At 49.9% G+C, this 12,037-nt stretch overlaps 1 protein-coding gene across 1 annotated transcript in view; it reads right to left on the bottom strand.

Annotated features, from left to right (window-relative positions):
* The window catches only part of Znf775 (zinc finger protein 775), a 17,885-nt gene extending 5,848 nt beyond the window's left edge, over positions 1-12,037 (bottom strand). Inside the window, exon 1 of the mRNA XM_069997039.1 lies at positions 11,970-12,037. The gene's annotated coding sequence lies outside the window, so the exon portion shown is untranslated. The remainder of the gene's footprint in view (positions 1-11,969) is intronic.

The raw sequence follows: 12,037 nt of genomic DNA, 5'->3' as shown, positions 1-12,037 counted from the left end.
AAAAAGCCTTTTTAAATACAAACCATAAAGACCAAAATATAAAAGACATAAGAAAGGCACTGGTAGCTCATACCTGTAATCCTAGATTCTTAGGCGGCTGAGATCTGAGGATCATAGTTCGAAGCCAGCCGAGGCAAGAAGAGCATGAGACTCATCTCCAATTAGCCACCAGAAGACCAGAAATGGAGCTTTGGCTCAAAGTGGTAAAGCCAAGTAAGAAGGTGAGGCCATGAGTTCGCGCCCCAGTACCAGCACACACACACACACACACACACACACACACACACACACACACACACACACACACACACACACACACACACACACACACACACACACACACACACACACACACACACACACACACACACACACACACACACACACACACACACACTAAATATAACTAAACCAGAAATGACAGTTTGGAGCAGCACTTTCCAATAGAATGTTCTGCAGCACTGGAAATGTGTTGCCCACTCTAACATGGTACCTTGTACAACGTGGTAACCAGATACTTGAAATGTGACTAGTGCAACTTAGGAATTGTTTTTTAAATGGAAGCTAATTGAAATATACACTTAAAGTTCCATGGTCATATGTGGCCAGCAACCACATCATGACCAGCACTAGCTTGGGAAAATTATTTGCTGACCTATAATCAACAAATGACTAATATCCAGAACACAAGGATTCTGCAGCTCCGATGCAGTTTTCACCTCCCCAATCAGCAGCAAAACACAAGAGTGCAGCATCTTTGCAGCCATTGCACCAGCAAAAATGGAAAAGGCGGGTAATACTTCTGCCTGATAGTATACATAGATGTATGGATTTGAGCAAGCACAGCCAGAGACATATCCCGAGGTTCTGTGCTAATTGAAATTATCCTTTCCATCTAGCAATTTTGCTCTAGATATTAAACCTAAGAAATACATGCATGTGCAAAGAGGAATGCCCAAGAATACACACTCAAATGCTAATTGTAATTAGCAAAGAATAGGGAAAAGTCCTTTAATATTTATTTACAATAGTTTTCTAAAGTATTTATTTGTTTACCGCCAGTCCTGGGGCTTGAATTCAGGGCTTGGGCACTATCCCTGAGCTTTTGTGCTCAAGGCTAGTGCTCTACCACCTTGAACTACAGCTCCATTTCTGGCTTTTGGGTAGTGACTTTGAAATAGGAATTCCTACCCAGAACACAGATGTTCCTACTTGAGCTGTCTTTGAACCAAAACCCTCAGATCAGCTTCCTGAATAGCTAGGATTACAGGTGTGAGCTACTGGCACCTGGCAACAAGAGTTTGTTTCTGTTTTTGTTTTTTAATGCATAATATAAAAAAAGACCATAACAAAAAGATTGAATATATATATATATATATATATATATATATATATCCCATGAAAAGATTCCCAAAACATGTTAAAAGAAAATTATATAAATAACCTGATCCAGTTTGTGAAAAATAAAACTGAGGGGCTAGGATGGTGACTCAGTGGTAGAGTGCTTGCCTCCCATACATGAGGCTCTGGGTTCAATTCCTCAGCACCATATAAGCAGAAAAGGCCGGAAGTGGCACTGTGATTCAAGTGGTAGAGCGCTAGCCTTTAGCTGAAGAGCTCAGGGTCAACGCCCAGGCCGAGTTCAAGCCCCACAACCAACAAAAACAAAAAACTGAACCAGGCATCAATGGCTCAAGTCTGTAATCCTAATTATTCAGGAGACTGAGATCTGAGGATTGTGGTTCAAAGCCAGCTGAGGCAGGAAGTCTGTGAGACTCTTTGTTGTTGGTGTTGGTTATGGAGCTTGAACTCAGGACTCAGGGCCTGGATGCTGTGTCTCTGAGCTCTTTTCTCAAGGCTTGCGCTCTACCATTTTGAGCCACAGCACCACTTGCAGTTTTCTGTTAGTTAATCGGAGATAAGACTCTCATGGACTTTCCTGCCTGGGCTGACTTCAAACTGCAATCCTCAGATCTCAATCTTGTGAGTAGTTAGGATTACAGGCATTGGCCACCAGCACCCAGTTTCCTTGAGACTCTTATCTCCAATTAGCCATCAAAAAGCTAGAAGTTAATCTGTGGCTCGTGTGGTAGAGCACAATCCTTGAGCAAAAAAGCTAAGAGACAGCATCCAAATCCTGAGTTCAAGCTCCAGAATCAGCACACAAAAAATAAAATAAACAATGTCTTTGTATACATGTGTACTTGCATGATCTAGGACAATGGCTACCAGCCCCAAGATACTGGTCACTTTATGTGTGTCGAATTTATATAGATGAAAATACTCAAACATGACGATCTTAACATCTTCAAAACTTTTTAATAATCTAAAGAAAAGCCCTAGGATCAAAGGGTCCTGCTCCCCTCCATGGCCCAAGGGACCATCATGGTACACGGGGTCATGGGAAAAGCTTGCCAGAAGCTGGTTTCTTTCCTAACAAAACAACTCCAGGGGCTGGGATAGAGCTCAGTGGCAAAGTGCTTGCTTAGCAAGTAAAATGTCCATCCTCAGTACCAAAAAAGAAAACACCAAATAAATACATACATACATATATACATACAGTTAACAAGCCCTCCAACCCTCCCTGGCTCATGCCTGTAATTCTAGCAACTCAGGAGGCTGAGATCTGAGGATCATGGTTCAAAGCCAGTATGGGCAGAAAAGAAAAGTCTGAGAGACTCTTATCTCCAATTAATCACACACACACACACACACACACACACACACACACACACACACACACACACACACACCTCCTAGAAGTAGAGTTGTGGCTCTAGTAGAGAGGTATCCTTGAGCCCAAAAGCTCAAAGATAGCGCTCAGGCCCAGAGTTCCAGGACTGGCAAAAAAAAAAAAAAAAAAAACTCCAGAATGCTTGCTCTATGCTTGGTCATGAGAAATCATTTCAGTTTAAGAGTCATAATTTGAAAACAAAAGTAGCTATTTAAATTATGCATTGGCAGGAACTGAAAACCCATGCATAATGAGTTGAATTGATTTTAGGGCTGTTTTCTCAGCTAAAATGAAATGTTGGCCAAGGGATGCGTCTGGCACTAGGGGTCCAAATTGACACTTGTTCGTGAATCCAAGATACATTCACACAAGAAGGGACAGCTGTCCCTGAGTGACATGGTATCTGTTCATGCTCCCGAGTCTGTGCCTTGCCAGGTTAAACTCAGCGCTGACCTGCAGTAGGTGGCTGGCGGCTTCAGGACACCGGGTCAGAGCTTTCCACCTGCCGAAAGGCGTCCAGGGAATAGAAAACCAGAACAGGTCCCAGCAAGCCCTACACCTGAGAAACGCAGTGAACTTGAACTTCAACCTGCCCCACAGCGTATGCCCTTAGGGCTCAGAAGGGACCTAGGTAAGAAAAGGAAACCCCTCCCTCAGAATAAAAGAATATTTTAGCCAGCCAGGGTCTCATGACTACAGGATGCTGAGATAGAAGGATTGTGTTTTGAGGCCACCCTAGGCAGAAAAGTTCATGAGACCTGCCCCCCCCCAGTTGGGTACACACCTGTCATCCTATAGCTATGTGGGAGGCTGGGATTCAGAAGACTGCGGTTCCAGGTAGCCCAGGTTGAAAAGTCCTTAAGACTCCATATCAACAAAGGCTGCCACCTCCTAGCTACTCAGGAGGCTGAGGATCATGGTGTGAAGTCAGTCGAGGCAGGAAGTCCATGAGATTCTCATCTTTACCAAAAAGTTGAAAGTGGAGCTGTGGTCCAAGTGGTAGAGAACCAGCCTTGAGCAAAAAAGGCTAAGGAAGCTGGGCGCTGGTGGCTCACGCCTGTAATCCTAGCTACTCAGGAGGCTGAGATCTGAGGATCACGGTTCAAAGCCAGCCCGGGCAGGAGAGACCGTGAGACTCCTATCTCCAATAAATCACCAGAAAACCGGAAGTGGCGCTGTAGCTCAAGTGGTAGAGCGCTCGCCTTGAGCTGAAGAGCTGAGGGACAGCGCCCAGGCCCAGAGTTCAAGCCCCACGGCCGACAAAAAAAAAAAAAAAAGGCTAAGGAGTAGCACTCAGGCCCTGAGTTTAAAACTCACACATACACACACACAGAGAGCTGCATGTCAACCCTGTCATCCTAGCAACCAGCTGCCCACCCAGGCAGAAAGCAAGACCCTACTCTCAAAAATAACCACTACAAAAAAGAGCTAACATTTGTGTGTGTGTGGCTCAGCAATAGAGCAATTGCCTAGTGAACACAAGCCCGGAGTTCAAATGCCAAGACTGCCAAAAGAAAGAGAACATTTTAAATGGCTCAGATAAAATAACTGTGTTACATTAAGACTGCTTGGGTACTCGGAAGTGGCGCTGTGGCTCAAGCGGTAAAGTGCTTGCCTTGAGCTGAAGAGCATAGGAACAGTGCCCACGCCCAGAAAAAAAGATTGCTTGGGTACTAAGTTCCTGGGATGATGAAAATGATCTGCAAGTAGTTGACAGTGATGAACACACAGCAGTGTCAATGTGCACAGTGCCACCAAACTGACACTTAAAAAGGTTAACATGGACTGGGAAGGTGGCTCAGTGGTAGAGTGCTTGCCTTGCATGCATGAAGCCCTGGGTTCAATTCCTCAGCACCACATAAACAGAAAAAGCTGGAAATGGTGCGATGGCTCAAGTAGTAGAGTGCTAGCCTTGAGCACAGAGAGGCTCAGGGACAGTGTCCAAGCCCTGATTTCAAGCACCACGACTGACAAAAACATTAATTAATTAAAAACACCTGACTTAAAAGAAGTAAGTTCTCAATTATCTGACAAATGTGGCTACCATAGAAGGTATCATCCTCTGAGCTGAGCAAGCAGGCTGCCTGAGGGGAGGAGCACGGCTGAGGCTAGCCCCGCTGCCACCTAGGTCAGTTTCTGATTCTTCCCTAAAATCACAAGCTGTGCGGGACAGCACTGTGGGAGGACCAAGTCCCCGGCAACCAGAGCCTCCTCATGCCCTAGTAGGATCCTAATGGGGCTTATCTGGGTAAAAGAAAGGTCCTTGGACCAAACTATTCACTAGTACATGTAGCACATATTCTAGGCTTTACGGTAATCACCTTAATGTCTGTACCAAACTGTGGCTCCCAGTTTCAAAGTGACTCAGCCCAGCCTGCTTTCCATCCATCATGGTGCTCCTTTCTATCTATCAATGGTGCTCCCCTTTCCATCCAGTGCTCCCCTTTCCTCCACCATGCTCCCCTTAAATCCATTAGTGCTCCCCTTAACCCATCAGTGCTCCTGTTTCTTCCCATCATGGTGCTCCCCTTTCCACCAGTGCTCCCCTTTCCATCCACAAGTGCTCCCATTTCCACCCATCACAGTCCTCACCTTTCCACTCTAAAAGCTCCCTCTGGAGTTTGTTGCTCACATTTATCTTTTACCCAGTTACAGCCTGACTTTTGTCCCAGTCTTGGGAGATTCTCCTGGGAGGGCCAGTGGCTTTCCCGGTGGAAATGGGGTCCATGGAGCAACTCCCCTGGGAGGAGGGGAGGGAAATAGAAACTTGAGTGGCACAGGGGAGGGGGAGGGGCGGGGCAGGGCTCTCAGGCTGTCTGGGCCTGCCCTCCCACCCAGGCCTTTGTAGAAGGCCCAGAGATACTCTGCAGCTCAGCCATACAGGCCTATACCAAAAGCAGGGGGCGCTGCCCACAGGTACTAGGCCGCTCCAGCTGGGTGCTAGACTCTGGCCAAGAGCACGTGACCAGGTGTGAAAGCTTTTCACTCTAGGTAGCACTTGCCTAGATACCAAAATTCCCTGCAGAGTGTCATCAGAGCCAGCACAGCTGCTGAATGACCCCTGGACTCCCGGCCCAGCTCTAGGGCCCGGAAGACACTCCCAGACCATAGAGCTGGGTTCAACCAACTAACTGTCCCACCCAGAGGGCCAGGCTGACCCCAGAACTGCCTTAGCACTCCACTCTAGCAGCTAAAAGACAGCTTGAGCCAGGCACTGGTGGCTCATGCCTGTAATCCTAGCTACTCTGGAGGTTGACTGATACCTGAGGATCTCAGTCTGAAGCAAGCCAGGGCTGGAAAGGCCCTAAGACTCTTATCTCCAGTTAACCACCAAAATGCCACAAGTAGAGTGGCAGTGGTAGAGCACAAGTGGTAGAGCCCCAGCCCTGAGCAGAAAAAAACAACTAAGGGACCATGCCCAGGCACTGAGTTCAAGTCCCCAGTACCAGCACCAAAAAAATACCTGGAGGAGTTGTGAATGGAACTCTGTGGTAAAGTGCTGCACAAGTATGTGCAAGCCCTGAATCCAATCCCCAGCAACATGCACACACGCGTGCATGCACGCACACACACCACAGAAACATCTGGAAGGCAGGCCTACCCTCACATTTCTTCAATCAGTGGCCCTTCTTTCGAAGCCCCCATCCATAAGCTAGCTACACCTTACTTCTAGGGCCTCTCATGGCCAGCCCCTCTGTGAGGAATATGCCGGCGGTCCAGCCCAGTTCATCCAGCATTTATCCCCGCTACCCTTGCTCCTCTTTGGAACATTCCTGACCAGGTCTGTGCAAGCGCAGCACAGCAGGGGAGAGAGAGAACATGTGTGACTTGTGCCCTAAATGTGCATGGCACCAACGGGCATGCGTGGCTGTGAGCTGTGGCTCTGAGATGAACCACCACGGTGGGGACTGCCTCTCCGCCGGTGGCATCTGTGTTCCCTCAGCCCCAAAGAGACTCTAAGCCACATCCAGGATGCTTGGGGAAGGGGCTCTTCTGCCCCCACTGAGCTAGAAGTGGGGACAGGCATGTGAGAACTGAAGTGGACCCGGAGATGGGGCCCAAGCTGGTCTGATTCCTTTTTGAGCTTTGCCTTTGTTTTAGGGATTTCAGACTCCATGGGCCTAGTTCCCAGAATGAAAAAAATGCATCTGGTCCCCCTCCCCTTAACAACCTAACCCACCCTGGATTGTTGAGTTAAAGACTGACCCATAAAACAGACAGGTTGTAATCTGGCTCCAACTGGCAACACCACTTGCTTATGGTAAACCCTGCCTTTTGCAAACCAAAAGGTAGACCACACCTTACCCACTAAATTTGCGTGCTATTTCAAACCAAGGTGATAGGCTGGTTTAAACAGCCATTACAAACAAACTGTAACCTCATTGGCTACCTGTGTGTGGTCTGGTATGACTGTACAATCCTTTGTGTGTGTTACCATCCCATTGGACACCTGAGGCTCAACCTCATGGATTTTGCCTTGAAAATCCAAAGCATGGGGGCGCTCCGGGTTGCAGTGTCAGCTCTCAAGCCTGTGCTGCTGCCCTGGCTGGTCAGTGTAGGAACCGTCTCCATAAAGTTGCTTCTTTGTTAACAGCTTTGTTGCGGTGGGCTCTGTCACTCCGGACGACTAGGTGGGCTTGCCTGCCTGAGGAGGGGTCTTCCTACTACAAGAACTACTCACTCTAAAGAAAAATCACTTTCTCTGGGCACAGAAGAAAAACATACCTCCTTTTGGTGAGTTCTGGCTCTCTGCTTCTGAGACACATAAATGGTTTCAAAAGCTAAACAAGCCTCCAGCCAGTTTTGCAGTTCTAGAGCCAGGGAGCATCTATTTAAAATGTCAACATAGAGGAAGGGGGGGATATCCCCGGGAGGGGAGGACCCCTGACTTAGGGATGTGCCTTGCTCATAAAATTATGAGTTAATTTTCCTTTGGAGAGGGCGGCCTGGTGAGTGTAGGATGCGCTGTGTGTGCCTTGAGGACCAGCCCGTTTATGAGGCACGCGGGCAATGGGTTCCTGCCCGCTGTGACCGGCACAGGGTCCTTTGGGCTGGCCATCTCAGCAGGTTGTCAGGACATCATCACATTCTTCTAATGCTTATTCAGAAACCTCCTTTCTCTTTCTCAATACCTTCACCTTCCCAGAGCTGCAGGGTGTGAAGTAGATTTGATTTTCAATTACTTCCCCTCTGGGGATCCATCCGGTCCTCCCACTGTGTTTTCTGGGCAGCTGAAGCCTGCTGGGGGCAGCAGAAAGAGGAAGTACCGCCCACCTGAGAGGCTCCACTGCCCCCTGGGGCTCCTCTCTCCTCCAGGCCCCAGGATGTGGCCTCCAGCATTCACTCTCCCTGCCTGGAGTTAACATCTAACCCCTCAGGCCAATATCCTAGCTACCCTGGAGGCTGAGATCTGAGGATCATTGTTGAAAGCCTGCCAGGGCAGGAAAGTCTGTGAGACTCTTCAATTAAGCACCTCCACCACCACCCCAAAAACAGCCAGAAGTGGAGCTGTGGTTTCTATGGTAGAGTACTACTATACGTAGAGTGTTCAAGCATAGAAAAAACTAAGATCACATCTGGGCCCTGAGTTCAGGCCTAGGACCAAGGGGGGGCGGGGCACGGAGACGCCCTCCTCCGAAGTCCACAGTCTGAGGCCTATGGGAGCACAGGCCAAGGGCCCTGGGGCCACAAACGTGGAGCAAGGACAGAGGCCAAGACAGCATCTGCAACACACCTAACCCAAGACAACACCAGAGTCGTGTTTGCCTTCCTGGCTCCCAAGAGCTGTTAAGACCCAGAGTCTCCTCAGGTAACCGGCGGGCTTTGATTCCTGATTCCTGCTAACCTACCCAGAACACTGCTGCTGTAGCATCACCCCCCATGCCAGAGTGAGGAGCACAGCCTGGCTCCTATGTAGGAAGAGAAGTGTACATGGAAGGCAGGGATGAGCTAAGACGTAGGAGGACAGAAATGGAGAACAGGCCCTGTCTTCCAGGATCCGCGTCCAGCTGTGTGATGATCTGATCGGATGTGCAGACACTCAAAAGTTAAATAGCTGGAACTAGAAACACTCATCTCCCCTTTGACGGCCACATTCTGAAGAAATGCCAGAACTGCCCTGGCTGCCAACCTGGCTGAATCATCTCCCCTCCCCTAACGCACTCTGTGCCTGTAAAGAGACAGCCTGTGACCAAGGGCCATATTGGGTGTCGATGGATCTGGGAACACAGATGCTATTCAAATCCCCTATCTTGTGACTCAAGATAAGATTGCTGGGCTGGGAAGGAGGCTCAGTGGTAGAGTGCTTGCCTCATGCATTCAAGGCAAGCACTCTACCACTGAGCAACCTTCCCAGCCCAGAGTACTAGCCTTGAGCAAAAAGAAGCTCAGGGACAATGCCTAGGCCCTGAGTTCAAGCCCCAGTATTGGAAAAAAAAAAATTCTCTCCCACCTCATCTCCATTTTTTCACAAAGAGCCCCTTCCCCTGCTCCCATCCTGCACTTCCCCAGGTGAAACGAACCACCCCTGACCTCTGCCCACCTGACTTCACTTTTCTGCCTGATAAAGGGGGACCTTAGATATGGGGGAGACTTTCCCTTCAGCCCACCTGAAGACTTGGTGCCCTTCCCAGGTTTTCATTCTGAATAAGAAACTGTTGGTCTGTTCACCTGCCAGCTACTTTTCTTTGCTCATCCTCCTGGTATAGAAATATTTTCCTACAGACACGCCCTGGGGGAGCCGGGCCCAGGACAGCCTCTGCACATGGACAGCCCTTCCAGGTCCTGCACACCACCCGAGCCCCTCACCAAGCTCCTCTCTTATTGCCCTGGCTCTGCTGTGCCACTTGGATCATCCCCCCTCACCCCCTTCCTGAAGTGTTGTCTAGCAGACAAAGAAACTCAGGAAGCAAGGGATCCGGCTCCCTGCAAACTCATCCCCAGCAGGACACAGGTGCTAAGCAAATGCAATCTCCCCCCCTCCTCCATCCAGTCTTCACACTGAAGATAGCCTAGTCTACCAGCAGGGCTCTAACCCCAGCCCTGACACCCCTCTTCACAGCCTACAAGTACTGTATTCCTTTAAGAGAAGGTACATACATGACTATGTATGACTTACTGAGGAGGCACTGGCGGCCAAGACAAAAATAAACTATCAGAACCTCAGTTTCGGAAATTTAATTTTTATACCCCCAGAATCATTTAAGTCCAAATACATTTAATTTAACATCCAGCATCTCAATCTGGCCACATTTAAATACTCAACAGCCACGTGTGCTAGCACTCCTATAATGGATGGTGGTCATCCATGTCTTCCTGGAGGTAAATTCCAGGAAGCCAGGGACCTTGGCTGGCCGGATCTGAGGTGCAAGAGTTGCTCAGTACATGCTGAACTGATCGGTTAAGTGAGCCGTGGACTCTGAAGGGGTCACTGCTCTTGTTCCTTTTTCTCTGTCACTAACAACAAATCCCCCAGGAGGAACCAATTTTCTGTGCCTAGGAAAGGATTTTCGGTTGGTAGCAGTGCTATTTCCACTTTAAATAGATGACCAAAAGCATATGGGAAACCAATATAAACACCAAGTGCACACACAAACACACCCAGCTTCAACTGTATCCAAACCGGCTCAATTCATGAAAAGGTCAGAGCTGCAGAAATTCAGATTCGGCACAAGGGAACACCTAAACCAGCTGCACAGCAGCCCCAGCCATCACTGAACCTTCCTACCCCCCAGACTTTCCTTTGGAATCTGGAGAACACTAAGGAGCTATGCGGGTGGGCAGAGCTTCAGCCACAGCCTGACTGGCAGAGCTGGCCATTTCTAACCTCCAGGTGATCCCAGCCCAACCAGGAGAGCCTCTCCCCATCCCCAGCCACCAGGCATGCCTGGATCCTTCCAGATGGCTTCACTGTGCCATCACATCACCCACTCTGCATCTCTAACCCTTCACGCCCCTCCCTGACCCCGCATGCAAGCAGATCACAGCCAGGGAGCTCCATCTGCAAGACTTTAATGCCAACATCCCTTAGAGGACCTGTCTGGGCTGAGGTCTTATCTCTCACTTAGATAATTCTAACAATTTTATGGCTTATCTTCCTCTTCAATCCATCTGCCACCAAAGACCCAAACCAATTTTTCTGAAGTTGAAACTTGGACATAGTACTCTCTTACATACTCATCACACCGATTTGGCTAAAAAATGTCTCGGTAAGACCATTCAAAATCTGGCCACCTCTCCCCCATGCACCTCAAAGCAATATGAAGTTCAGGACAAAACATGAAAGGGCCTTGTCCAACTTGTCCTTTCTCAGACCAGATCAGGGATCACTTTGCCCAGAACACCTTTTTGGAGACAGCAGGCTGTTCAAAAGTCCCTGCCCGGGTACCAGACTCTGGCATAGCAAGCCATTACGAAACATGGTTGTAAAGGGAAGATGAATAAAAAAATGTCAGTCCACAACACATTAGAAGCATGGAATCATGGAACCTTGGAAGTGAAAGGAAGTAAAGCCATGTAGTCTGGTCATGATGTACGTGAGTGAGGAACTCAAGAACGTCGAGGGTGGAACCCGGATTGCCCCTGGTCTCCAAACCTGAGCCATGAACACTCAGCCTCGGGGACCCCAGTCTGGATTCCACCTTGCTCCACCGGCTCCCCTCTACTTCCCACCCCCTTTTCAGAGGAAGAAGCCCCGCCCGCCCTCATCCACCCGATCAAGACCTGGAGGAGTGTCCCCATCCCCACACACACTGTTGTAACTTTGGGGTGCTTCCCTCTTCTGGTTAACCTCCCATCCTTCTCCCAGCTCATGAAATCACACCTTTATAGATCACCTACTATGCACCCCTCTGCAGCCAGCCCTGGTGGCCCTGCCCCCCAAAGCCGGGCGGACCCCGGGTGGCGTAAGGGGGCCGCGCGCGGGTGACCCTCCTCCCCTTCCGGGTGACCCTCGTCCTCCCTCCCTGAGCTCGCAGCCCCGGCCGCCCCTGCCCCCGTCCCCGCCCCCGGCCGGGGTCGCTCCCGCTGCGTGGTGTGGTGGGCGGAGAAAGTTTGGGGCCCGGGCTCGCCCGGGGCGCGCAGGGCTCGGGCACCCGCCCGTCTCTCGCTCCAGCCCGGAGCAGGGGAGCGGCGCGGGACTGCGGGGCCGGGCACCGGGCCATCCTCGCCCGTCCCCTCCCCTCCCCTCCCCGAACGCGCAGGGCCCAGGAGGGAGGGGGCGGGGATAAATAAATACCTTTGACTTTGTAGCTAAGGTTAACGGAACGGCCGCCCCAGGGGCGCCTCGGGCACCGGGCTCCCCGC

Source organism: Dipodomys merriami, unplaced genomic scaffold, assembly GCF_024711535.1.
Source record: "Dipodomys merriami isolate MVZ:Mamm:240054 unplaced genomic scaffold, mDipMer1.0.p SCAF_5, whole genome shotgun sequence".
Lineage (NCBI taxonomy): Eukaryota > Metazoa > Chordata > Mammalia > Rodentia > Heteromyidae > Dipodomys > Dipodomys merriami.
The sequence above is the reverse complement of the archived record's forward strand: the minus strand, read 5'-3'. Positions and strand labels throughout refer to the sequence as shown.